This window comes from Rutidosis leptorrhynchoides, chromosome 11, assembly GCF_046630445.1.
Source record: "Rutidosis leptorrhynchoides isolate AG116_Rl617_1_P2 chromosome 11, CSIRO_AGI_Rlap_v1, whole genome shotgun sequence".
Lineage (NCBI taxonomy): Eukaryota > Viridiplantae > Streptophyta > Magnoliopsida > Asterales > Asteraceae > Rutidosis > Rutidosis leptorrhynchoides.
Window position 1 is genome coordinate 251,593,213 of NC_092343.1, and position 25,692 is coordinate 251,618,904.

Below are 25,692 nucleotides of genomic sequence, written 5' to 3' on the forward strand. Positions count from 1 at the left end.
GTTGACCGGTGATTCACGAACGTTAAAACTTGTAAAAACTATATGATGACATATATATGGTTATATATATAGTTAACATGATATTATGATAAGTAAAATATCATTAAGTATATTAACAATGAACTACATATGTAAAAACAAGACTACTAACTTAATGATTTTGAAACGAGACATATATGTAACGATTATCGTTGTAACGACATTTAATGTATATATATCATATTAAGAGATATTCGTACATCATAATGTCATGATAATATAATAATTTAAAATATATTTTAATATTATAAACATTGGGTTAACAACATTTAACAAGATCGTTAACCTAAAGGTTTCAAAACAACATTTACATGTAACGACTAACGATGACTTAACGACTCAGTTAAAATGTATATACATGTAGGGTTTTAATATGTATTCATACACTTTTGAAAGACTTCAAGACACTTATCAAAATACTTCTACTTAACAAAAATGCTTACAATTACATCCTCGTTCAGTTTCATCAACAATTCTACTCGTATGCACCCGTATTCGTACTCGTACAATACACAGCTTTTAGATGTATGTACTATTGGTATATACACTCCAATGATCAGCTCTTAGCAGCCCATGTGAGTCACCTAACACATGTGGGAACCATCATTTGGCAACTAGCATGAAATATCTCATAAAATTACAAAAATATGAGTAATCATTCATGACTTATTTACATGAAAACAAAATTACATATCCTTTATATCTAATCCATACACCAACGACCAAAAACACCTACAAACACTTTCATTCTTCAATTTTCTTCATCTAATTGATCTCTGTCAAGTTCTATCTTCAAGTTCTAAGTGTTCTTCATATATTCTACAAGTTCTAGTTACATAAAATCAAGAATACTTTCAAGTTTGCTAGCTCACTTCCAATCTTGTAAGGTGATCATCCAACCTCAAGAAATCTTTATTTCTTACAGTAGGTTATCATTCTAATACAAGGTAATAATCATATTCAAACTTTGGTTCAATTTCTATAACTATAACAATCTTATTTCAAGTGATGATCTTACTTGAACTTGTTTTCGTGTCATGATTCTGCTTCAAGAACTTTGAGCCATCCAAGGATCCGTTGAAACTAGATCCATTTTTCTCTTTTCCAGTAGGTTTATCCAAGGAACTTAAGGTAGTAATGATATTCATAACATCATTCGATTCATACATATAAAGCTATCTTATTCGAAGATTTAAACTTGTAATCACTAGAACATAGTTTAGTTAATTCTAAACTTGTTCGCAAACAAAAGTTAATCCTTCTAACTTGACTTTTAAAATCAACTAAACACATGTTCTATATCTGTATGATATGCTAACTTAATGATTTAAAACCTGAAAACACGAAAAACACAGTAAAGCCGGATTTACGCCGTCGTAGTAACACCGCGGGCTGTTTTGGGTTAGTTAATTAAAAACTATGATAAACTTTGATTTAAAAGTTGTTATTCTGAGAAAATGATTTTTATTATGAACATGAAACTATATCCAAAAATTATGGTTAAACTCAAAGTGGAAGTATGTTTTCTAAAATGGTCATCTAGACGTCGTTCTTTCGACTGAAATGACTACCTTTACAAAAATGACTTGTAACTTATTTTTCCGACAATAAACCTATACTTTTTCTGTTTAGATTCATAAAATAGAGTTCAATATGAAACCATAGCAATTTGATTCACTCAAAACGGATTTAACATGAAGAAGTTATGGGTAAAACAAGATTGGATAATTTTTCTCATTTTAGCTACGTGAAAATTGGTAACAAATCTATTCCAACCATAACTTAATCAACTTGTATTGTATATTATGTAATCTTGAGATACCATAGACACGTATACAATGTTTCGACCTATCATGTCGACACATCTATATATATTTCGGAACAACCATAGACACTCTATATGTGAATGTTGGAGTTAGCTATACAGGGTTGAGGTTGATTCCAAAATATATATAGTTTGAGTTGTGATCAATACTGAGATACGTATACACTGGGTCGTGAATTGATTCAAGATAATATTTATCGATTTATTTCTGTACATCTAACTGTGGACAACTAGTTGTAGGTTACTAACGAGGACAGCTGACTTAATAAACTTAAAACATCAAAATATATTAAAAGTGTTGTAAATATATTTTAAACATACTTTGATATATATGTATATATTGTTATAGGTTCGTGAATCAACCAGTGGCCAAGTCTTACTTCCCGACGAAGTAAAAATCTGTGAAAGTGAGTTATAGTCCCACTTTTAAAATCTAATATTTTTGGGATGAGAATACATGCAGGTTTTATAAATGATTTACAAAATAGACACAAGTACGTGAAACTACATTCTATGGTTGAATTATCGAAATCGAATATGCCCCTTTTTATTAAGTCTGGTAATCTAAGAATTAGGGAACAGACACCCTAATTGACGCGAATCCTAAAGATAGATCTATTGGGCCTAACAAACCCCATCCAAAGTACCAGATGCTTTAGTACTTCAAAATTTATATCATATCCGAAGGGTGTCCCGGAATGATGGGGATATTCTTATATATGCATCTTGTTAATGTCGGTTACCAGGTGTTCACCATATGAATGATTTTTATCTCTATGTATGGGATGTGTATTGAAATATGAAATCTTGTGGTCTATTATTATGATTTGATATATATAGGTTAAACCTATAAATCACCAACATTTTTGTTGACGTTTTAATCATGTTTATTCTCAGGTGATTATTAAGAGCTTCCGCTGTCGCATACTTAAATAAGGACGAGATTTGGAGTCCATGCTTGTATGATATTGTGTAAAAACTGCATTCAAGAAACTTATTTTGTTGTAACATATTTGTATTGTAAACCATTATGTAATGGTCGTGTGTAAACAGGATATTTTAGATTATCATTATTTGATAATCTACGTAAAGCTTTTTAAACCTTTATTGATGAAATAAAGGTTATGGTTTGTTTTAAAAATGAATGCAGTCTTTGAAAAACGTCTAATATAGAGGTCAAAACCTCGCAACGAAATCAATTAATATGGAACGTTTTTAATCAATAAGAACGGGACATTTCAGTTGGTATCCGAGCGTTGGTCTTAGAGACCCAGAATTTTGCATTAGTGTGTCTTATCGAGTTTGTTAGGATGCATTAGTGAGTCTGGACTTCGACCGTGTTTACTTGAAAAATGATTGCTTAACAAATTTTGTTGGAAACTATATATTTTTAACATTTGAATATTATGTGATATATTAATCTCTTAACGCGTTTGATATTATGTGATAGATGTCTACCTCTAGAACAAGTCCAATTGACTCACCTAATAATAATGAAGAGTCAAATGTAAATTGGAATGATTCGTGGACTGATTCACAAGTTCCCGAAGAGGAACCGGAAGAAGAGTCGGAACCGGAAAAAGAGTCGGAACCGGAAGAAGAATCGGAACCGGATGAAGAAATAGAACCGGTGGGGGAAATAATAAAACGGTTAAGTAAAAGAAAATCCTCAACCAACCGACCAAGGTTAATTATGGTCAATGGTGTTTCCGCCAAGGAAGCAAAATATTGGGAGGATTACCAATTCTCCGATGAATCGGATTCCGACGAGAATTCCGATGATGTTATAGAAATTACCCCAACTGAATTTAAAAAGGCAAAAGAAAATAATAAGGGAAAGGGCATAAAAATAGAGAAATCTAATTCCAACCCCGATGAACTTTATATGTACCGTCAACCCCCGAAGTCCTTAAGTTGTAACAATGACCCGGGAACCTCTAAACCACCAGGTTTTTCTAAACCAATGTGGAAAACGACGGCTCGTATTAGGGGAACATCATATATCCCTAGAAACTTGGCAAAACGAACCAAAACCGAAGAAGAAGAAACAAGCGAGTCGGAATAAGATAGTTGTATTCGTGTGGTGTAATATATGTAATATAGTGTGCTTATGCTTTATGATATATGTAAAAATTGCTTGTATTAATAAGTATTTTTTTTTTATGAATCTAACTCTTGTCTATTTTACAGTATAAAAACACAAAATGGATAGACAACCCAATATTTTAAGAGACCTACCCGGAGACATGATTGATGAAATCTTGTCTAGAGTCGGTCAGAATTCTTCGGCACAACTATTTAAGGCGAGATCAGTTTGTAAGACATTCGAAGAACGTTCCAAGAATTCCTTGGTTTGTAAAAGGCTTTCGTTCGAAAGATGGGGGATATCACATTGGGAAACCCATAAGTTACGATGTGTTTACTTTGACGCATATATTGCGGGGAACCCAAATGCTATTTTACGCAATGGGTTAAGAAATTATTTTGACTCAATATATCCGAATATTGGACTTCGTGATTTAGAAAAAGCGGCTAACATGCAACATAAAGAAGCATGTTATGCTTACGGATTAGTAATGTTCGCTTCTCACCAAAGTGAGAACAAGAACATCGGGCTACAACTATTAAACAAAACGTTTCCACAAGTGACGGAGTCGGTAATTGGGGTAAGAAATGAGGTTTTTAGATTGTTACGGGACTGTTGGACATTACGTAACCCTCGTCCCTTTGACGACGTTACAACACGCTGTCTTATCAACGGCCATAACGGTTATGTTCCACAAGACCAAGGATGGGAAGTAATCCTAGTAAAACCAGAATGCATGACTTGTTTCTGGGCGTATGAATTACGTGTCTTTATTGCCTTTGCTGAACGACTTGTGTACTAGCTAGAATTATCTTCACAACTATCTTGTATCAAAGTTATTGTGTGCTATATTTCATGCTTTATGTAAAATAAGCGGTATTGTAAGTTTGTAAAATATTGTGTAAAAGTTTCAACGCGAAATATTATTATAATCAGTTTTTCATATAGAATTGTAGTAGTTGAATTGTATATTAGCTACTAAGTATGAACTTAACGGGTAGGATCTACCCGAATTTAAACTTATAAAACGCTAATATGAAGAAAAAGCTTTTATAAATGAGTTCATATTATGCTACGAAATACTATTAACTACTCTTAATATTCTGTATGATTAACTTGTTCCATTTGACTATTTTGAAGGAAATGGCACCGACTGTAGCGACCCGACAAAATCGTCATTGACGGCGCCGCTAACTTAGGTCCCGTTACGTGGTCGTAGTCCCTATATGAGACTCGTTTGACCAAAATTATGTCGCGTCCTTTTGAAACGTATCATGCTTGCAAAGTTTAGTTTACAAAATCGTTCGACAACAATTTCAAGTTTGCAAAAGTATAAATTATAAATGAGATAACTTGCGACATAATTAGTTTAAAATCACGGTTGCTATAAATAGCGTAAGTATGTAAACGATATGTTTGAATCCAAAGGTGCTATCACTAGCGTATGTATGTATGTATACTTGACCCCAAGCAAGAAATCAGAGTGTATGCATGTATGCTTAACTCCAAGCAAGTATGAGTGTACGCGGAAGCATGTATCAAATACCCAAGTATGAACCTGAGAAACATATAGAAAACTGTCAACGAAAAACGTTGGTGAAATCATAGGTGTTTTAGTAAACGTTGTATTTGAACTACAAGATTTAGTATAAGATGATTATCAAAATCATTTGCATTCCAAAGTTGTTGTTTGTATCCCGGGCACCCAATTATCAAACTTAACTGTTTTGCACCCTTTGCGTAGTGTTAGAACATACACTAGACCCGAAAATATATTTCATCCGCTAACGGTAGCGAACCGTCCGAATGAGGCTCGTCAAGCCCATGTGATCACATAATATAAGTTCACGTTTACACCCTGCAAGTGTAACTAATGATAATTGAATTGAGGCTTTTTGTTCAAACCCGTACGTGGAATGTTCGTTTTCGTACTTGTGTTCAAGTGTAAAAGTATGATACGTATATGTTTCTCATCCCATAGTTTAAAGCATAAAAGTTGTTGAAAGATGGGACTATGATCTCACCTCGAGTGCACGAGTATAAATGTACTTCACAAAGTAAACGTGTGCATGAATGTTGCTTAGCCTTGACCTAAACAAGTAAGTTGTATCAATTAACCGGTTACGACACAAGGTCGGGCGAAATGTGTTCAATTAGTCCTATGGCTCATTACGACTCGATTATATAGCATGTGAATCACGTTGTCAAGTTTCATGCAAGAATCAAGTATAAAATAAGATTAGAACGATTGTATAAGTGTTTTGTTAAGTTTGACTAATAGTCAAACTTGGTCAAAGTCAACAAAAAAGTCAACGGGGTCGGGTCTGGTCCCGAACTATTTTTCTGAGGTTTTTATTCATATATAAGCATGTTAGAACAAGTTACATGTGAATCGGAGGTGCGTAGCATAGCAAACATTTTTCGAAATTTGACAAAGTAGGTCAGATCCCAAACACGGCTATTGCCGCGCCGCGGCCAGAGGTGTCGCGCCGCGACATTAGGCGTGGCCTGGTACCTGGTCCGTTTCAAAAGTTCAAGTCTTGATCCAAAATTCAATTTAGCACAAAACGCAAACCGTAAACACTTAGAATACGCATCTTATATCATTGGAAAGCTCTTTTGACAAGGAATACAATTAACTACCTTTCACCAAGCAAAAACATCAATTACAATAACCGAAAACTCGTCAATTGATCAAGAAAGGTTTATTTTCAAAGTTTCAAGTTCGTAAAACGTATTTTATGATTCGGGAATCCAATTTACACATACGATATGCCGCTTCGAAGGTAATTAAGCATACATTGTATCTAAACACTTACTAACAACATTAACAAGCATTCAACGCATCAAAAGTTCATTTCAAAGTCTATCAAACCCTAACCAAAATTCACAAAAATCAATAATCATGTGTTTGAAGTTTTCTTAATCAACCTACGCATCAAAACGAAGCTAGTGATACTAGTAACACAATTAAAACATGAACTTTAACAATCAAACAACATTTAATCTTCCAAAATGCAAGATTAAGCAAACCCATTTCAAATGTTCAAGCTAGTTACTCAAAACAACAAATCGAGCAAACAAAATATATATTCATGTTACACACGAGCCATAGACACTAACTAACACCATTTCAAGTATAAAAACACGAATTTAGAGAAAATCAAGAGTTTTAGAAATGTTACCCAAACTTGATGAAATTGGTACCAAAATGTAGAGGATGAAGAGAGGATCACGAAAATGTAATTTGTTTTGATGTTTCCTTCTTGATCCGGATTTAGATGATGATTTTATAAAGATGGGTGTTTGAGTTCTAAAATGGAAGAGAGAAAAAGAGGGAGAAGATGAAGTGAGAAATGAATGGATGAGATGGTGGGAGGTGGTGGTGACTAGTTACCAAAATTTGGCCAAGTGCCAAGATTAGTCCCTCAAGTTTCAAAGCGGGTGCGGGAATTAACCAAACGAATATTTTAAAAACGCTCGAGTAAACGAGTGATGTTATAATTAAATGACGGAATTATTATGAATGTTAGTCAACGGAAACTACGAATTTAAATAACGAAAGGTATTATTTAAAAAAAAAGACGGTGTTAAAAATAAATTTAACGGAAAAAGGCGGGATGTTACATTACCTACACCTTAAAAGAAATTTCGTCCCGAAATTTAGTTGAAAGTAGTAGTCGTTGTTTCTTCCTCGAGATCTTGTGTTGCCAATTCTACGAATAAGTGAAGGTACTTCCTTGGGCATTTCAACGAACTTCGACTGTCGGGGTTTTTACGTTGGTTTAAAGTTTGGTTTCACGATTTATAGTTTCAATCGGTCCTCCTATGAGGTGGAGTTTATCGTTGATAGTAAGTTCATCGAAGAGGATGTAGTGACCCGAACTTTTCCATGTTTATATATATTAATTGAGATTGATATTTACATGATTAAATGTTTCCAACATGTTAAGCAATCAAACTTGTTAAGACTTGATTAATTGAAATAGGTTTCATATAGACAATTGACCACCCAAGTTGACCGGTGATTCACGAACGTTAAAACTTGTAAAAAAAACTATATGATGACATATATATGGTTATATATATAGTTAACATGATATTATGATAAGTAAACATATCATTAATTATATTAACAATGAACTACATATGTAAAAACAAGACTACTAACTTAATGATTTTGAAACGAGACATATATGTAACGTTTATCGTTGTAACGACATTTAATGTATATATATCATATTAAGAGATATTCGTACATCATAATATCATGATAATATAATAATTTAAAATCTCTTTTGATATTATAAACATTGGGTTAACAACATTTAACAAGATCGTTAACCTAAAGGTTTCAAAACAACACTTACATGTAACGACTAACGATGACTTAACGACTCAGTTAAAATGTATATACATGTAGTGTTTTAATATGTATTTATACACTTTTGAAAGACTTCAATACACTTATCAAAATACTTCTACTTAACAAAAATGCTTACAATTACATCCTCGTTCAGTTTCATCAACAATTCTACTCGTATGCACCCGTATTCGTACTCGTACAATACACAGCTTTTAGATGTATGTACTATTGGTATATACACTCCAATGATCAGCTCTTAGCAGCCCATGTGAGTCACCTAACACATGTGGGAACCATCATTTGGCAACTAGCATGAAATATCTCATAAGATTACAAAAATATGAGTAATCATTCATGACTTATTTACATGAAAACAAAATTACATATCCTTTATATCTAATCCATACACCAACGACCAAAAACACCTACAAACACTTTCATTCTTCAATTTTCTTCATCTAATTGAACTCTCTCAAGTTCTATCTTCAAGTTCTAAGTGTTCTTCATAAATTTCAAAAGTTCTAGTTTCATAAAATCAAGAATACTTTCAAGTTTGCTAGCTCACTTCCAATCTTGTAAGGTGATCATCCAACCTCAAGAAATCTTTGTTTCTTACAGTAGGTTATCATTCTAATACAAGGTAATAATCATATTCAAACTTTGGTTCAATTTCTATAACTATAACAATCTTATTTCAAGTGATGATCTTACTTGAACTTGTTTTCGTGTCATGATTTTGCTTCAAGAACTTTGAGCCATCCAAGGATCCATTGAAGCTAGATCCATTTTTCTCTTTTCCAGTAGGTTCATCCAAGGAACTTAAGGTAGTAATGATGTTCATAACATCATTCGATTCATACATATAAAGCTATCTTATTCGAAGGTTTAAACTTGTAATCACTAGAACATAGTTTAGTTAATTCTAAACTTGTTCGCAAACAAAAGTTAATCCTTCTAACTTGACTTTTAAAATCAACTAAACACATGTTCTATATCTATATGATATGCTAACTTAATGATTTAAAACCTGGAAACACGAAAAACACCGTAAAACCGGATTTACGCCGTCGTAGTAACACCGCGGGCTGTTTTGGGTTAGTTAATTAAAAACTATGATAAACTTTGATTTAAAAGTTGTTATTCTGAGAAAATGATTTTTATTATGAACATGAAACTATATCCAAAAATTATGGTTAAACTCAAAGTGGAAGTATGTTTTCTAAAATGGTCATCTAGACGTCGTTCTTTCGACTGAAATGACTACCTTTACAAAAACGACTTGTAACTTATTTTTCCGACTAGAAACCTATACTTTTTTTGTTTAGATTCATAAAATAGAGTTCAATATGAAACCATAGCAATTTGATTCACTCAAAACGGATTTAAAATGAAGAAGTTATGGGTAAAACAAGATTGGATAATTTTTCTCATTTTAGCTACGTGAAAATTGGTAACAAATCTATTCCAACCATAACTTAATCAACTTGTATTATATATTATGTAATCTTGAGATACCATAGACACGTATACAATGTTTCGACCTATCATGTCGACACATCTATATATATTTCGGAACAACCATAGACACTCTATATGTGAATGTTGGAGTTAGCTATACAGGGTTGAGGTTGATTCCAAAATATATATAGTTTGAGTTGTGATCAATACTGAGATACGTATACACTGGGTCGTGGATTGATTCAAGATAATATTTATCGATTTATTTCTGTACATCTAACTGTGGACAACTAGTTGTAGGTTACTAACGAGGACAGCTGACTTAATAAACTTAAAACATCAAAATATATTAAAAGTGTTGTAAATATATTTTGAACATACTTTGATATATATGTATATATTGTTATAGGTTCGTGAATCAACCAGTGGCCAAGTCTTACTTCCCGACGAAGTAAAAATCTGTGAAAGTGAGTTATAGTCCCACTTTTAAAATCTAATATTTTTGGGATGAGAATACATGCAGGTTTTATAAATGATTTACAAAATAGACACAAGTACGTGAAACTACATTCTATGGTTGAATTATCGAAATCGAATATGCCCCTTGTTATTAAGTCTGGTAATCTAAGAATTAGGGAACAGACACCCTAATTGACGCGAATCCTAAAGATAGATCTATTGGGCTTAACAAACCCCATCCAAAGTACCGGATGCTTTAGTACTTCGAAATTTATATCATATCCGAAGGGTGTCCCGGAATGATGGGGATATTCTTATATATGCATCTTGTTAATGTCGGTTACCAGGTGTTCACCATATGAATGATTTTTATCTCTATGTATGGGATGTGTATTGAAATATGAAATCTTGTGGTCTATTATTATGATTTGATATATATAGGTTAAACCTATAACTCACCAACATTTTTGTTGACGTTTTAAGCATGTTTATTCTCAGGTGATTATTAAGAGCTTCCGCTGTCGCATACTTAAATAAGGACAAGATTTGGAGTCCATGCTTATATGATATTGTGTAAAAACTGCATTCAAGAAACTTATTTTGTTGTAACATATTTGTATTGTAAACCATTATGTAATGGTCGTGTGTAAACAGGATATTTTAGATTATCATTATTTGATAATCTACGTAAAGCTTTTTAAACCTTTATTGATGAAATAAAGGTTATGGTTTGTTTAAAAATGAATGCAGTCTTTGAAAAACGTCTCATATAAAGGTCAAAACCTCGCAACGAAATCAATTAATATGGAACGTTTTTAATCAATAAGAACGGGGCATTTCAGTTGGTATCCGAGCGATGGTCTTAGAGAACCAGAAAATTTGCATTAGTGTGTCTTATCGAGTTTGTTAGGATGCATTAGTGAGTCTGGACTTCGACCGTGTTTTCTTTAAAAATGATTGCTTAACATTTTTGTTGGAAACTATATATTTTTAACATATGAATATTATGTGATATATTAATCTCTTAACGTGTTTGATATTATGTGATAGATGTCTACCTCTAGAACAAGTCCCATTGACTCACCTAATAATAATGAAGAGTCAAATGTAAATTGGAATGATTTGTGGACTGATTCACAAGTTCCCGAAGAGGAACCGGAAGAAGAGTCGGAACCGGAAGAAGAGTCGGAACCGGAAGAAGAATCGGAACCGGAAGAAGAATCGGAACCGGTGGGGGAAATAATAAAACGGTTAAGTAAAAGAAAATCCTCAACCAACCGACCAAAGTTAATTATGGTCAATGGTGTTTCCGCCAAGGAAGCAAAATATTGGGAGGATTACCAATTCTCCGATGAATCGGATTCCGACGAGAATTCCGATGATGTTATAGAAATTACCCCAACTGAATTTAAAAAGGCAAAAGAAAATAATAAGGGAAAGGGCATAAAAATAGAGAAATCTAATTCCAACCCCGATGAACTTTATATGTATCGTCAACCCCCGAAGTCCTTAAGTTGTAACAATGACCCGGGAACCTCTAAACCACCAGGTTTTTCTAAACCAATGTGGACAACGACGGCTCGTATTAGGGGAACATCATATATCCCTAGAAACTTGGCAAAACGAACCAAAACCGAAGAAGAAGAAACGAGCGAGTCGGAATAAGATAGTTGTATTCGTGTGGTGTAATATATGTAATATAGTGTTCTTATGCTTTATGATATATGTAAAAATTGCTTGTATTAATAAGTATTTTTTTTATGAATCTAACTCTTGTCTATTTTACAGTTTAAAAACACAAAATGGATAGACAACCCAATATTTTAAGAGACCTACCCGGAGACATGATTGATGAAATCTTGTCTAGAGTCGGCCAGAATTCCTCGGCACAACTATTTAAGGCGAGATCAGTTTGTAAGACATTCGAAGAACGTTCCAAGAATGTCTTGGTTTATAAGAGACTTTCGTTTGAAAGATGGGGGATATCACATTGGGAAACCCATAAGTTACGATGTGTTTACTTTGACGCATATATTGCGGGGAACCCAAATGCTATTTTACGCAACGGGTTAAGAAATTATTTTGACTCAATATATCCGAATATTGGACTTCGTGATTTAGAAAAAGCGGCTAACATGCAACATAAAGAAGCATGTTATGCTTACGGATTAGTAATGTTCGCTTCTCACCAGAGTGAGAACAAGAACATCGGGCTACAACTATTAAACAAAACGTTTCCACAAGTGACGGAGTCGGTAATTGGGGTAAGAAATGAGGTTTTTAGATTATTACGGGACTGTTGGACATTACGTAACCCTCGTCCCTTTGATGACGTTACAACACGCTGTCTTATCAACGGCCATAACGGTTATGTTGCACAAGACCAAGGATGGGAAGTAGTCCTAGTAAAACCAGAATGCATGACTTGTTTCTGGACGTATGAATTACGTGTCTTTATTGCCTTTGCTGAACGACTTGTGTATTAGCTAGAATTATCTTCACAACTATCTTGTATCAAAGTTATTGTGTGCTATATTTCATGCTTTATGTAAAATAAGCGGTATTGTAAGTTTGTAAAATATTGTATAAAAGTTTGAACGCGAAATATTATTATAATCAGTTTTTCATATAGAATTGTAGTAGTTGAATTGTATATTAGCTACTAAGTATGAACTTAACGGGTAGGTACTACCCGAATTTAAACTTATAAAACGCTAATATGAAGAAAAAGCTTTTATAAATGAGTTCATATTATGCTACGAAATACTATTAACTACTCTTAATATTCTGTATGATTAACTTGTTCCATTTAACTATTTTGAAGGAAATGGCACCGACTACTCGACACACCGTGAATATGAATGAAGAGGAATTCCGTACTTTTCTAGCTTCAAACATAGCCGCAGTACAGGCTGCGCTACATACCAACAATAACCTTGGATCTAGCAGTACAGGAAATCGTGTAGGATGCACCTACAAAGAATTCACTGCCTGCAAACCTTTGGAATTTGATGGAACCGAAGGACCGATCGGATTGAAACGGTGGACCGAGAAGGTTGAATCGGTGTTTGCCATAAGTAAGTGTACTGAAGAGGACAAAGTGAAGTACGCTACGCATACCTTCACAGGTTCTGCGTTAACATGGTGGAATACCTATCTAGAGCAAGTGGGACAAGATGATGCGTACGCACTACCGTGGTCAGCATTCAAGCACTTGATGAACGAGAAGTACCGTCCCAGAACCGAGGTCAATAAGCTCAAGACAGAACTTAGAGGGTTACGAACCCAAGGATTTGATATTACCACGTACGAAAGACGATTCACAGAATTGTGCCTATTGTGTCCGGGAGCATTCGAAGATGAGGAAGAGAAGATCGACGCGTTTGTGAAAGGATTACCGGAAAGAATCCAAGAAGATATAAGTTCACACGAGCCCGCCTCCATACAACAGGCATGTAGAATGGCTCACAAACTAGTGAACCAGATTGAAGAAAGAATTAAAGAACAGACTGCTGAAGAGGCCAATGTGAAGCAAGTCAAAAGAAAGTGGGAGGAAAACGGTGATAAGAATCACCAATACAACAACAACAGCAATTACAATAATAATCGCAATAATTATCCCAACAATCGCAACATCAATCGCAACTACAACAAACGGCCCAACAACAACAACAACAACAACAACAACAACAACAACAGCAACTACAACAATCATCCCAACAACAATAATAACCGCAACAACAACAACAATCAGAAGCAACTATGCCAAAGGTGTGAAAAGAATCACTCGGGGTTCTGCACCAAATTTTGCAACAAGTGTAAAAGAAATGGTCATAGCGCGGCGAAGTGTGAGGTCTACGGACCAGGGGTTAATAGAACGAAAGGAACAAATGGTGTCGGAACGAGTAATGGCGGAGCAAGTAGTGTCGGAGCAAGTTATGCCAATGTAGTTTGTTATAAATGTGGAAAACCAGGCCACATTATTAGAAATTGCCCGAACCAGGAGAACACGAATGGACAAGGCCGTGGAAGAGTTTTCAATATTAATGCGGTAGAGGCACAGGAAGACCCGGAGCTTGTTACGGGTACGTTTCTTATTGACAATAAATCTGCTTACGTTTTATTTGATTCGGGTGCGGATAGAAGCTATATGAGTAGAGATTTTTGTGCTAAATTAAGTTGTCCATTGACGCCTTTGGATAGTAAATTTTTACTCGAATTAGCAAATGGTAAATTAATTTCAGCAGATAATATATGTCGGAATCGAGAAATTAAACTGGTTAGCGAAACATTTAAGATTGATTTGATACCAGTAGAGTTAGGGAGTTTTGATGTGATAATCGGTATGGACTGGTTGAAAGAAGTGAAAGCGGAGATCGTTTGTTACAAAAATGCAATTCGCATTATACGAGAAAAAGGAAAACCCTTAATGGTGTACGGAGAAAAGGGCAACACGAAGCTACATCTTATTAGTAATTTGAAGGCACAAAAACTAATAAGAAAAGGTTGCTATGCTGTTCTAGTACACGTCGAGAAAGTACAAACTGAAGAAAAGAGCATCAATGATGTTCCCATTGCAAAAGAATTTCCCGATGTATTTCCGAAAGAATTACCGGGATTACCCCCACATCGATCCGTTGAATTTCAAATAGATCTTGTACCAGGAGCTGCACCAATAGCTCGTGCTCCTTACAGACTCGCACCCAGCGAGATGAAAGAACTGCAAAGCCAATTACAAGAACTTTTAGAGCGTGGTTTCATTCGACCAAGCACATCACCGTGGGGAGCTCCTGTTTTGTTTGTCAAGAAGAAAGATGGTACATTCAGGTTGTGTATCGACTACCGAGAGTTGAACAAACTTACCATCAAGAACCGCTACCCACTACCGAGAATCGACGACTTATTTGATCAACTACAAGGCTCGTCTGTTTATTCAAAGATTGACTTACGTTCCGGGTATCATCAAATGCGGGTGAAAGAAGATGATATTCCAAAGACTGCTTTCAGAACACGTTACGGTCATTACGAGTTTATGGTCATGCCGTTTGGTTTAACTAATGCACCAGCTGTGTTCATGGACCTTATGAACCGAGTGTGTGGACCATACCTTGACAAGTTTGTCATTGTTTTCATTGATGACATACTTATTTACTCAAAGAATGACCAAGAACACGGTGAACATTTGAGAAAGGTGTTAGAAGTATTGAGGAAGGAAGAATTGTACGCTAAGTTTTCAAAGTGTGCATTTTGGTTGGAAGAAGTTCAATTCCTCGGTCACATAGTGAACAAAGAAGGTATTAAGGTGGATCCGGCAAAGATAGAAACTGTTGAAAAGTGGGAAACCCCGAAAACTCCGAAACACATACGCCAGTTTTTAGGACTAGCTGGTTACTACAGAAGGTTCATCCAAGACTTTTCCAGAATAGCAAAACCCTTGACTGCATTAACGCATAAAGGGAAGAAATTTGAATGGAAGGATGAACAAGAGAAAGCGTTTCAGTTATTGAAGAAAAAGCTAACTACGGCACCTATATTGTCATTGCCTGAAGGGAATGATGATTTTGTGATTTATTGTGACGCATCAAAGCAAGGTCTCGGTTGCGTATTAATGCAATGAACGAAGGTGATTGCTTATGCCTCTAGACAATTGAAGATTCATGAGCAAAATTATACGACGCATGATTTGGAATTAGGCGCGGTTGTTTTTGCATTAAAGACTTGGAGGCACTACTTATATGGGGTCAAAAGTATTATATATACCGACCACAAAAGTCTTCAACACATATTTAATCAGAAACAACTGAATATGAGGCAGCGTAGGTGGATTGAATTGTTGAATGATTACAACTTTGAGATTCGTTACCACCCGGGGAAGGCAAATGTGGTAGCCGATGCCTTGAGCAGGAAGGACATAGAACCCATTCGAGTAAAATCTATGAATATAATGATTCATAATAACATTACTACTCAAATAAAGGAGGCGCAACAAGGAGTTTTAAAAGAGGGAAATTTAAAGGATGAAATACCCAAAGGATCGAAGAAGCATCTTAATATTCGGGAAGACGGAACCCGGTATAGGGCTGAAAGGATTTGGGTACCAAAATTTGGAGATATGAGAGAAATGGTACTTAGAGAAGCTCATAAAACCAGATACTCAATACATCCTGGAACGGGGAAGATGTACAAGGATCTCAAGAAACATTTTTGGTGGCCGGGTATGAAAGCCGATGTTGCTAAATACGTAGGAGAATGTTTGACGTGTTCTAAGGTCAAAGCTGAGCATCAGAAACCATCAGGTCTACTTCAACAACCCGAAATCCCGGAATGGAAATGGGAAAACATTACCATGGATTTCATCACTAAATTGCCAAGGACTGCAAGTGGTTTTGATACTATTTGGGTAATAGTTGATCGTCTCACCAAATCAGCACACTTCCTACCAATAAGAGAAGATGACAAGATGGAGAAGTTAGCACGACTGTATTTGAAGGAAGTCATCTCCAGACATGGAATACCAATCTCTATTATCTCTGATAGGGATGGCAGATTTATTTCAAGATTCTGGCAGACATTACAGCAAGCATTAGGAACTCGTCTAGACATGAGTACTGCCTATCATCCACAAACTGATGGGCAGAGCGAAAGGACGATACAAACGCTTGAAGACATGCTACGAGCATGTGTTATTGATTTCGGAAACAGTTGGGATCGACATCTACCGTTAGCAGAATTTTCCTACAACAACAGCTACCATTCAAGCATTGAGATGGCGCCGTTTGAAGCACTTTATGGTAGAAAGTGCAGGTCTCCGATTTGTTGGAGTGAAGTGGGGGATAGACAGATTACGGGTCCGGAGATTATACAAGAAACTACCGAGAAGATCATCCAAATTCAACAACGGTTGAAAACTGCCCAAAGTCGACAAAAGAGCTACGCTGATATTAAAAGAAAAGATATAGAATTTGAAATTGGAGAGATGGTCATGCTTAAAGTTGCACCTTGGAAAGGCGTTGTTCGATTTGGTAAACGAGGGAAATTAAATCCAAGGTATATTGGACCATTCAAGATTATTGATCGTGTCGGACCAGTAGCTTACCGACTTGAGTTACCTCAACAACTCGCGGCTGTACATAACACTTTCCACGTCTCGAATTTGAAGAAATGTTTTGCTAAAGAAGATCTCACTATTCCGTTAGATAAAATTCAAATCAACGAAAAACTTCAATTCATCGAAGAACCCGTCGAAATAATGGATCGTGAGGTTAAAAGACTTAAGCAAAACAAGATACCAATTGTTAAGGTTCGATGGAATTCTCGTAGAGGACCCGAGTTCACCTGGGAGCGTGAAGATCAGATGAAGAAGAAATACCCGCATCTATTTCCAGAAGATTCGTCAACACCTTCAACAGCTTAAAATTTCGGGACGAAATTTATTTAACGGGTAGGTACTGTAGTGACCCGAACTTTTCCATGTTTATATATATTAATTGAGATTGATATTTACATGATTAAATGTTTCCAACATGTTAAGCAATCAAACTTGTTAAGACTTGATTAATTGAAATAGGTTTCATATAGACAATTGACCACCCAAGTTGACCGGTGATTCACGAACGTTAAAACTTGTAAAAAAAACTATATGATGACATATATATGGTTATATATATAGTTAACATGATATTATGATAAGTAAACATATCATTAATTATATTAACAATGAACTACATATGTAAAAACAAGACTACTAACTTAATGATTTTGAAACGAGACATATATGTAACGTTTATCGTTGTAACGACATTTAATGTATATATATCATATTAAGAGATATTCGTACATCATAATATCATGATAATATAATAATTTAAAATCTCTTTTGATATTATAAACATTGGGTTAACAACATTTAACAAGATCGTTAACCTAAAGGTTTCAAAACAACACTTACATGTAACGACTAACGATGACTTAACGACTCAGTTAAAATGTATATACATGTAGTGTTTTAATATGTATTTATACACTTTTGAAAGACTTCAATACACTTATCAAAATACTTCTACTTAACAAAAATGCTTACAATTACATCCTCGTTCAGTTTCATCAACAATTCTACTCGTATGCACCCGTATTCGTACTCGTACAATACACAGCTTTTAGATGTATGTACTATTGGTATATACACTCCAATGATCAGCTCTTAGCAGCCCATGTTGAAATGTCCCGTTCTTATTGATTAAAAACGTTCCATATTAATTGATTTAGTTGCGAGGTTTTGACCTCTATATGAGACGTTTTTCAAAGACTGCATTCATTTTAAAACAAACCATAACCTTTATTTCATCAATAAAGGTTTAAAAAGCTTTACGTAGATTATCAAATAATGATAATCTAAAATATCCTGTTTACACACGACCATTACATAATGGTTTACAATACAAATATGTTACAACAAAATAAGTTTCTTGAATGCAGTTTTTACACAATATCATACAAGCATGGACTCCAAATCTCGTCCTTATTTAAGTATGCGATAGCGGAAGCTCTTAATAATCACCTGAGAATAAACATGCTTAAAACGTCAACAAAAATGTTGGTGAGTTATAGGTTTAACCTATATATATCAAATCATAATAATAGACCACAAGATTTCATATTTCAATACACATCCCATACATAGAGATAAAAATCATTCATATGGTGAACACCTGGTAACCGACAATAACAAGATGCATATATAAGAATATCCCCATCATTCCGGGACACCCTTCGGATATGATATAAATTTCGAAGTACTAAAGCATCCGGTACTTTGGATGGGGTTTGTTAGGCCCAATAGATCTATCTTTAGGATTCGCGTCAATTAGGGTGTCTGTTCCCTAATTCTTAGATTACCAGACTTAATAAAAAGGGGCATATTCGATTTCGATAATTCAACCATAGAATGTAGTTTCACGTACTTGTGTCTATTTTGTAAATCATTTATAAAACCTGCATGTATTCTCATCCCAAAAATATTAGATTTTAAAAGTGGGACTATAACTCACTTTCACAGATTTTTACTTCGTCGGGAAGTAAGACTTGGCCACTGGTTGATTCACGAACCTATAACAATATATACATATATATCAAAGTATGTTCAAAATATATTTACAACACTTTTAATATATTTTGATGTTTTAAGTTTATTAAGTCAGCTGTCCTCGTTAGTAACCTACAACTAGTTGTCCACAGTTAGATGTACAGAAATAAATCGATAAATATTATCTTGAATCAATCCACGACCCAGTGTATACGTATCTCAGTATTGATCACAACTCAAACTATATATATTTTGGAATCAACCTCAACCCTGTATAGCTAACTCCAACATTCACATATAGAGTGTCTATGGTTGTTCCGAAATATATATAGATGTGTCGACATGATAGGTCGAAACATTGTATACGTGTCTATGGTATCTCAAGATTACATAATATATAATACAAGTTGATTAAGTTATGGTTGGAATAGATTTGTTACCAATTTTCACGTAGCTAAAATGAGAAAAATTATCCAATCTTGTTTTACCCATAACTTCTTCATTTTAAATCCGTTTTGAGTGAATCAAATTGCTATGGTTTCATATTGAACTCTATTTTATGAATCTAAACAAAAAAAGTATAGGTTTCTAGTCGGAAAAATAAGTTACAAGTCGTTTTTGTAAAGGTAGTCATTTCAGTCGAAAGAACGACGTCTAGATGACCATTTTAGAAAACATACTTCCACTTTGAGTTTAACCATAATTTTTGGATATAGTTTCATGTTCATAATAAAAATCATTTTCTCAGAATAACAACTTTTAAATCAAAGTTTATCATAGTTTTTAATTAACTAACCCAAAACAGCCCGCGGTGTTACTACGACGGCGTAAATCCGGTTTTACGGTGTTTTTCGTGTTTCCAGGTTTTAAATCATTAAGTTAGCATATCATATAGATATAGAACATGTGTTTAGTTGATTTTAAAAGTCAAGTTAGAAGGATTAACTTTTGTTTGCGAACAAGTTTAGAATTAACTAAACTATGTTCTAGTGATTACAAGTTTAAACCTTCGAATAAGATAGCTTTATATGTATGAATCAAATGATGTTATGAACATCATTACTACCTTAAGTTCCTTGGATGAACCTACTGGAAAAGAGAAAAATGGATCTAGCTTCAATGGATCCTTGGATGGCTCAAAGTTCTTGAAGCAAAATCATGACACGAAAACAAGTTCAAGTAAGATCATCACTTGAAATAAGATTGTTATAGTTATAGAAATTGAACCAAAGTTTGAATATGATTATTACCTTGTATTAGAATGATAACCTACTGTAAGAAACAAAGATTTCTTGAGGTTGGATGATCACCTTACAAGATTGGAAGTGAGCTAGCAAACTTGAAAGTATTCTTGATTTTATGAAACTAGAACTTTTGGAATTTATGAAGAACACTTAGAACTTGAAGATAGAACTTGAGAGAGATCAATTAGATGAAGAAAATTGAAGAATGAAAGTGTTTGTAGGTGTTTTTGGTCGTTGGTGTATGGATTAGATATAAAGGATATGTAATTTTGTTTTCATGTAAATAAGTCATGAATGATTACTCATATTTTTGTAATTTTATGAGATATTTCATGCTAGTTGCCAAATGATGGTTCCCACATGTGTTAGGTGACTCACATGGGCTGCTAAGAGCTGATCATTGGAGTGTATATACCAATAGTACATACATCTAAAAGCTGTGTATTGTACGAGTACGAATACGGGTGCATACGAGTAGAATTGTTGATGAAACTGAACGAGGATGTAATTGTAAGCATTTTTGTTAAGTAGAAGTATTTTGATAAGTGTATTGAAGTCTTTCAAAAGTGTATGAATACATATTAAAACACTACATGTATATACATTTTAACTGAGTCGTTAAGTCATCGTTAGTCGTTACATGTAAATGTTGTTTTGAAACCTTTAGGTTAACGATCTTGTTAAATGTTGTTAACCCAATGTTTATAATATCAAAAGAGATTTTAAATTATTATATTATCATGATATTATGATGTACGAATATCTCTTAATATGATATATGTACATTAAATGTCGTTACAACGATAATCGTTACATATATGTCTCGTTTCAAAATCATTAAGTTAATAGTCTTGTTTTTACATATGCAGTTCATTGTTAATATACTTAATGATATGTTTACTTATCATAATATCATGTTAACTATATATATAACCATATATATGTCATCATATAGTTTTTTTACAAGTTTTAACGTTCGTGAATCACCGGTCAACTTGGGTGGTCAATTGTCTATAGGAAACATATTTCAATTAATCAAGTCTTAACAAGTTTGATTGCTTAACATGTTGGAAACATTTAATCATGTAAACATCAATCTCAATTAATATATATAAACATGGAAAAGTTCGGGTCACTACAGTACCTACCCGTTAAATAAATTTCGTCCCGAAATTTTAAGCTGTTGAAGGTGTTGACGAATCTTCTGGAAATAGATGCGGGTATTTCTTCTTCATCTGATCTTCACGCTCCCAGGTGAACTCGGGTCCTCTACGAGCATTCCATCGAACCTTAACAATTGGTATCTTGTTTTGCTTAAGTCTTTTAACCTCACGATCCATTATTTCGACGGGTTCTTCGATGAATTGAAGTTTTTCGTTGATTTGGATTTCATCTAACGGAATAGTGAGATCTTCTTTAGCAAAACATTTCTTCAAATTCGAGACGTGGAACGTGTTATGTACAGCCGCGAGTTGTTGAGGTAACTCAAGTCGGTAAGCTACTGTTCCGACACGATCAATAATCTTGAATGGTCCAATATACCTTGGATTTAATTTCCCTCGTTTACCAAATCGAACAACGCCTTTCCAAGGTGCAACTTTAATCATGACCATCTCTCCAATTTCAAATTCTGTATCTTTTCTTTTAATGTCAGCGTAGCTCTTTTGTCGACTTTGGGCGGTTTTCAACCGTTGTTGAATTTGGATGATCTTCTCGGTAGTTTCTTGTATAATCTCCGGACCCGTAATCTGTCTATCCCCCACTTCACTCCAACAAATCGGAGACCTGCACTTTCTACCATAAAGTGCTTCAAACGGCGCCATCTCAATGCTTGAATGGTAGCTGTTGTTGTAGGAAAATTCTGCTAACGGTAGATGTCGATCCCAACTGTTTCCGAAATCAATAACACATGCTCGTAGCATGTCTTCAAGCGTTTGTATCGTCCTTTCGCTCTGCCCATCAGTTTGTGGATGATAGGCAGTACTCATGTCTAGACGAGTTCCTAATGCTTGCTGTAATGTCTGCCAGAATCTTGAAATAAATCTGCCATCCCTATCAGAGATAATAGAGATTGGTATTCCATGTCTGGAGATGACTTCCTTCAAATACAGTCGTGCTAACTTCTCCATCTTGTCATCTTCTCTTATTGGTAGGAAGTGTGCTGATTTGGTGAGACGATCAACTATTACCCAAATAGTATCAAAACCACTTGCAGTCCTTGGCAATTTAGTGATGAAATCCATGGTAATGTTTTCCCATTTCCATTCCGGGATTTCGGGTTGTTGAAGTAGACCTGATGGTTTCTGATGCTCAGCTTTGACCTTAGAACACGTCAAACATTCTCCTACGTATTTAGCAACATCGGCTTTCATACCCGGCCACCAAAAATGTTTCTTGAGATCCTTGTACATCTTCCCCGTTCCAGGATGTATTGAGTATCTGGTTTTATGAGCTTCTCTAAGTACCATTTCTATCATATCTCCAAATTTTGGTACCCAAATCCTTTCAGCCCTATACCGGGTTCCGTCTTCCCGAATATTAAGATGCTTCTCCGATCCTTTGGGTATTTCATCCTTTAAATTTCCCTCTTTTAAAACTCCTTGTTGCGCCTCCTTTATTTGAGTAGTAATGTTATTATGAATCATTATATTCATAGATTTTACTCGAATGGGTTCTCTATCCTTCCTGCTCAAGGCATCGGCTACCACATTTGCCTTCCCCGGGTGGTAACGAATCTCAAAATCGTAATCATTCAATAATTCAATCCACCTACGCTGCCTCATATTCAGTTGTTTCTGATTAAATATGTGTTGAAGACTTTTGTGGTCGGTATATATAATACTTTTGACCCCATATAAGTAGTGCCTCCAAGTCTTTAATGCAAAAACAACCGCGCCTAATTCCAAATCATGCGTCGTATAATTTTGTTCGTGAATCTTCAATTGTCTAGACGCATAAGCAATCACCTTCGTTCGTTGCATTAATACACAACCGAGACCTTGCTTTGATGCATCACAATAAATCACAAAATCATCATTCCCTTCAGGCAATGACAATATAGGTGCCGTAGTTAGCTTTTTTTTCAATAACTGAAACGCTTTCTCTTGTTCATCATTCCATTCAAATTTCTTCCCTTTATGCGTTAATGCAGTCAAGGGTTTTGCTATTCTGGAAAAGTCTTGGATGAACCTTCTGTAGTAACCAGCTAGTCCTAAAAACTGGCGTATGTGTTTCGGAGTTTTCGGGGTTTCCCACTTTTCAACAGTTTCTATCTTTGCCGGATCCACCTTAATACCTTCTTTGTTCACTATGTGACCGAGGAATTGAACTTCTTCCAACCAAAATGCACACTTTGAAAACTTAGCGTACAATTCTTCCTTCCTCAATACTTCTAACACCTTTCTCAAATGTTCACCGTGTTCTTGGTCATTCTTTGAGTAAATAAGTATGTCATCAATGAAAACAATGACAAACTTGTCAAGGTATGGTCCACACACTCGGTTCATAAGGTCCATGAACACAGCTGGTGCATTAGTTAAACCAAACGGCATGACCATAAACTCGTAATGACCGTAACGTGTTCTGAAAGCAGTCTTTGGAATATCATCTTCTTTCACCCGCATTTGATGATACCCGGAACGTAAGTCAATCTTTGAATAAACAGACGAGCCTTGTAGTTGATCAAATAAGTCGTCGATTCTCGGTAGTGGGTAGCGGTTCTTGATGGTAAGTTTGTTCAACTCTCGGTAGTCGATACACAACCTGAATGTACCATCTTTCTTCTTGACAAACAAAACAGGAGCTCCCCACGGTGATGTGCTTGGTCGAATGAAACCACGCTCTAAAAGTTCTTGTAATTGGCTTTGCAGTTCTTTCATCTCACTGGGTGCGAGTCTGTAAGGAGCACGAGCTATTGGTGCAGCTCCTGGTACAAGATCTATTTGAAATTCAACGGATCGATGTGGGGGTAATCCCGGTAATTCTTTCGGAAATACATCGGGAAATTCTTTTGCAATGGGAACATCATTGATGCTCTTTTCTTCAGTTTGTACTTTCTCGACGTGTGCTAGAACAGCATAGCAACCTTTTCTTATTAGTTTTTGTGCCTTCAAATTACTAATAAGATGTAGCTTCGTGTTGCCCTTTTCTCCGTACACCATTAAGGGTTTTCCTTTTTCTCGTATAATGCGAATTGCATTTTTGTAACAAACGATCTCCGCTTTCACTTCTTTCAACCAGTCCATACCGATTATCACATCAAAACTCCCTAACTCTACTGGTATCAAATCAATCTTAAATGTTTCGCTAACCAGTTTAATTTCTCGATTCCGACATATATTATCTGCTGAAATTAATTTACCATTTGCTAATTCGAGTAAAAATTTACTATCCAAAGGCGTCAATGGACAACTTAATTTAGCACAAAAATCTCTACTCATATAGCTTCTATCCGCACCCGAATCAAATAAAACGTAAGCAGATTTATTGTCAATAAGAAACGTACCCGTAACAAGCTCCGGGTCTTCCTGTGCCTCTACCGCATTAATATTGAAAACTCTTCCACGGCCTTGTCCATTCGTGTTCTCCTGGTTCGGGCAATTTCTAATAATGTGGCCTGGTTTTCCACATTTATAACAAACTACATTGGCATAACTTGCTCCGACACTACTTGCTCCGCCATTACTCGTTCCGACACCATTTGTTCCTTTCGTTCTATTAACCCCTGGTCCATAGACCTCACACTTTGCCGCGCTATGACCATTTCTTTTACACTTGTTGCAAAATTTGGTGCAGAACCCCGAGTGATTCTTTTCACACCTTTGGCATAGCTGCTTCTGATTGTTGTTGTTGTTGCGGTTATTATTGTTGTTGGGATGATTGTTGTAGTTGCTGTTGTTGTTGTTGTTGTTGTTGGGCCGTTTGTTGTAGTTGCGATTGATGTTGCGATTGTTGGGATAATTGTTGCGATTATTGTTGTAATTGATGTTGTTGTTGTATTGGTGATTCTTATCACCGTTTTCCTCCCACTTTCTTTTGACTTGCTTCACATTGGCCTCTTCAGCAGTCTGTTCTTTAATTCTTTCTTCAATCTGGTTCACTAGTTTGTGAGCCATTCTACATGCCTGTTGTATG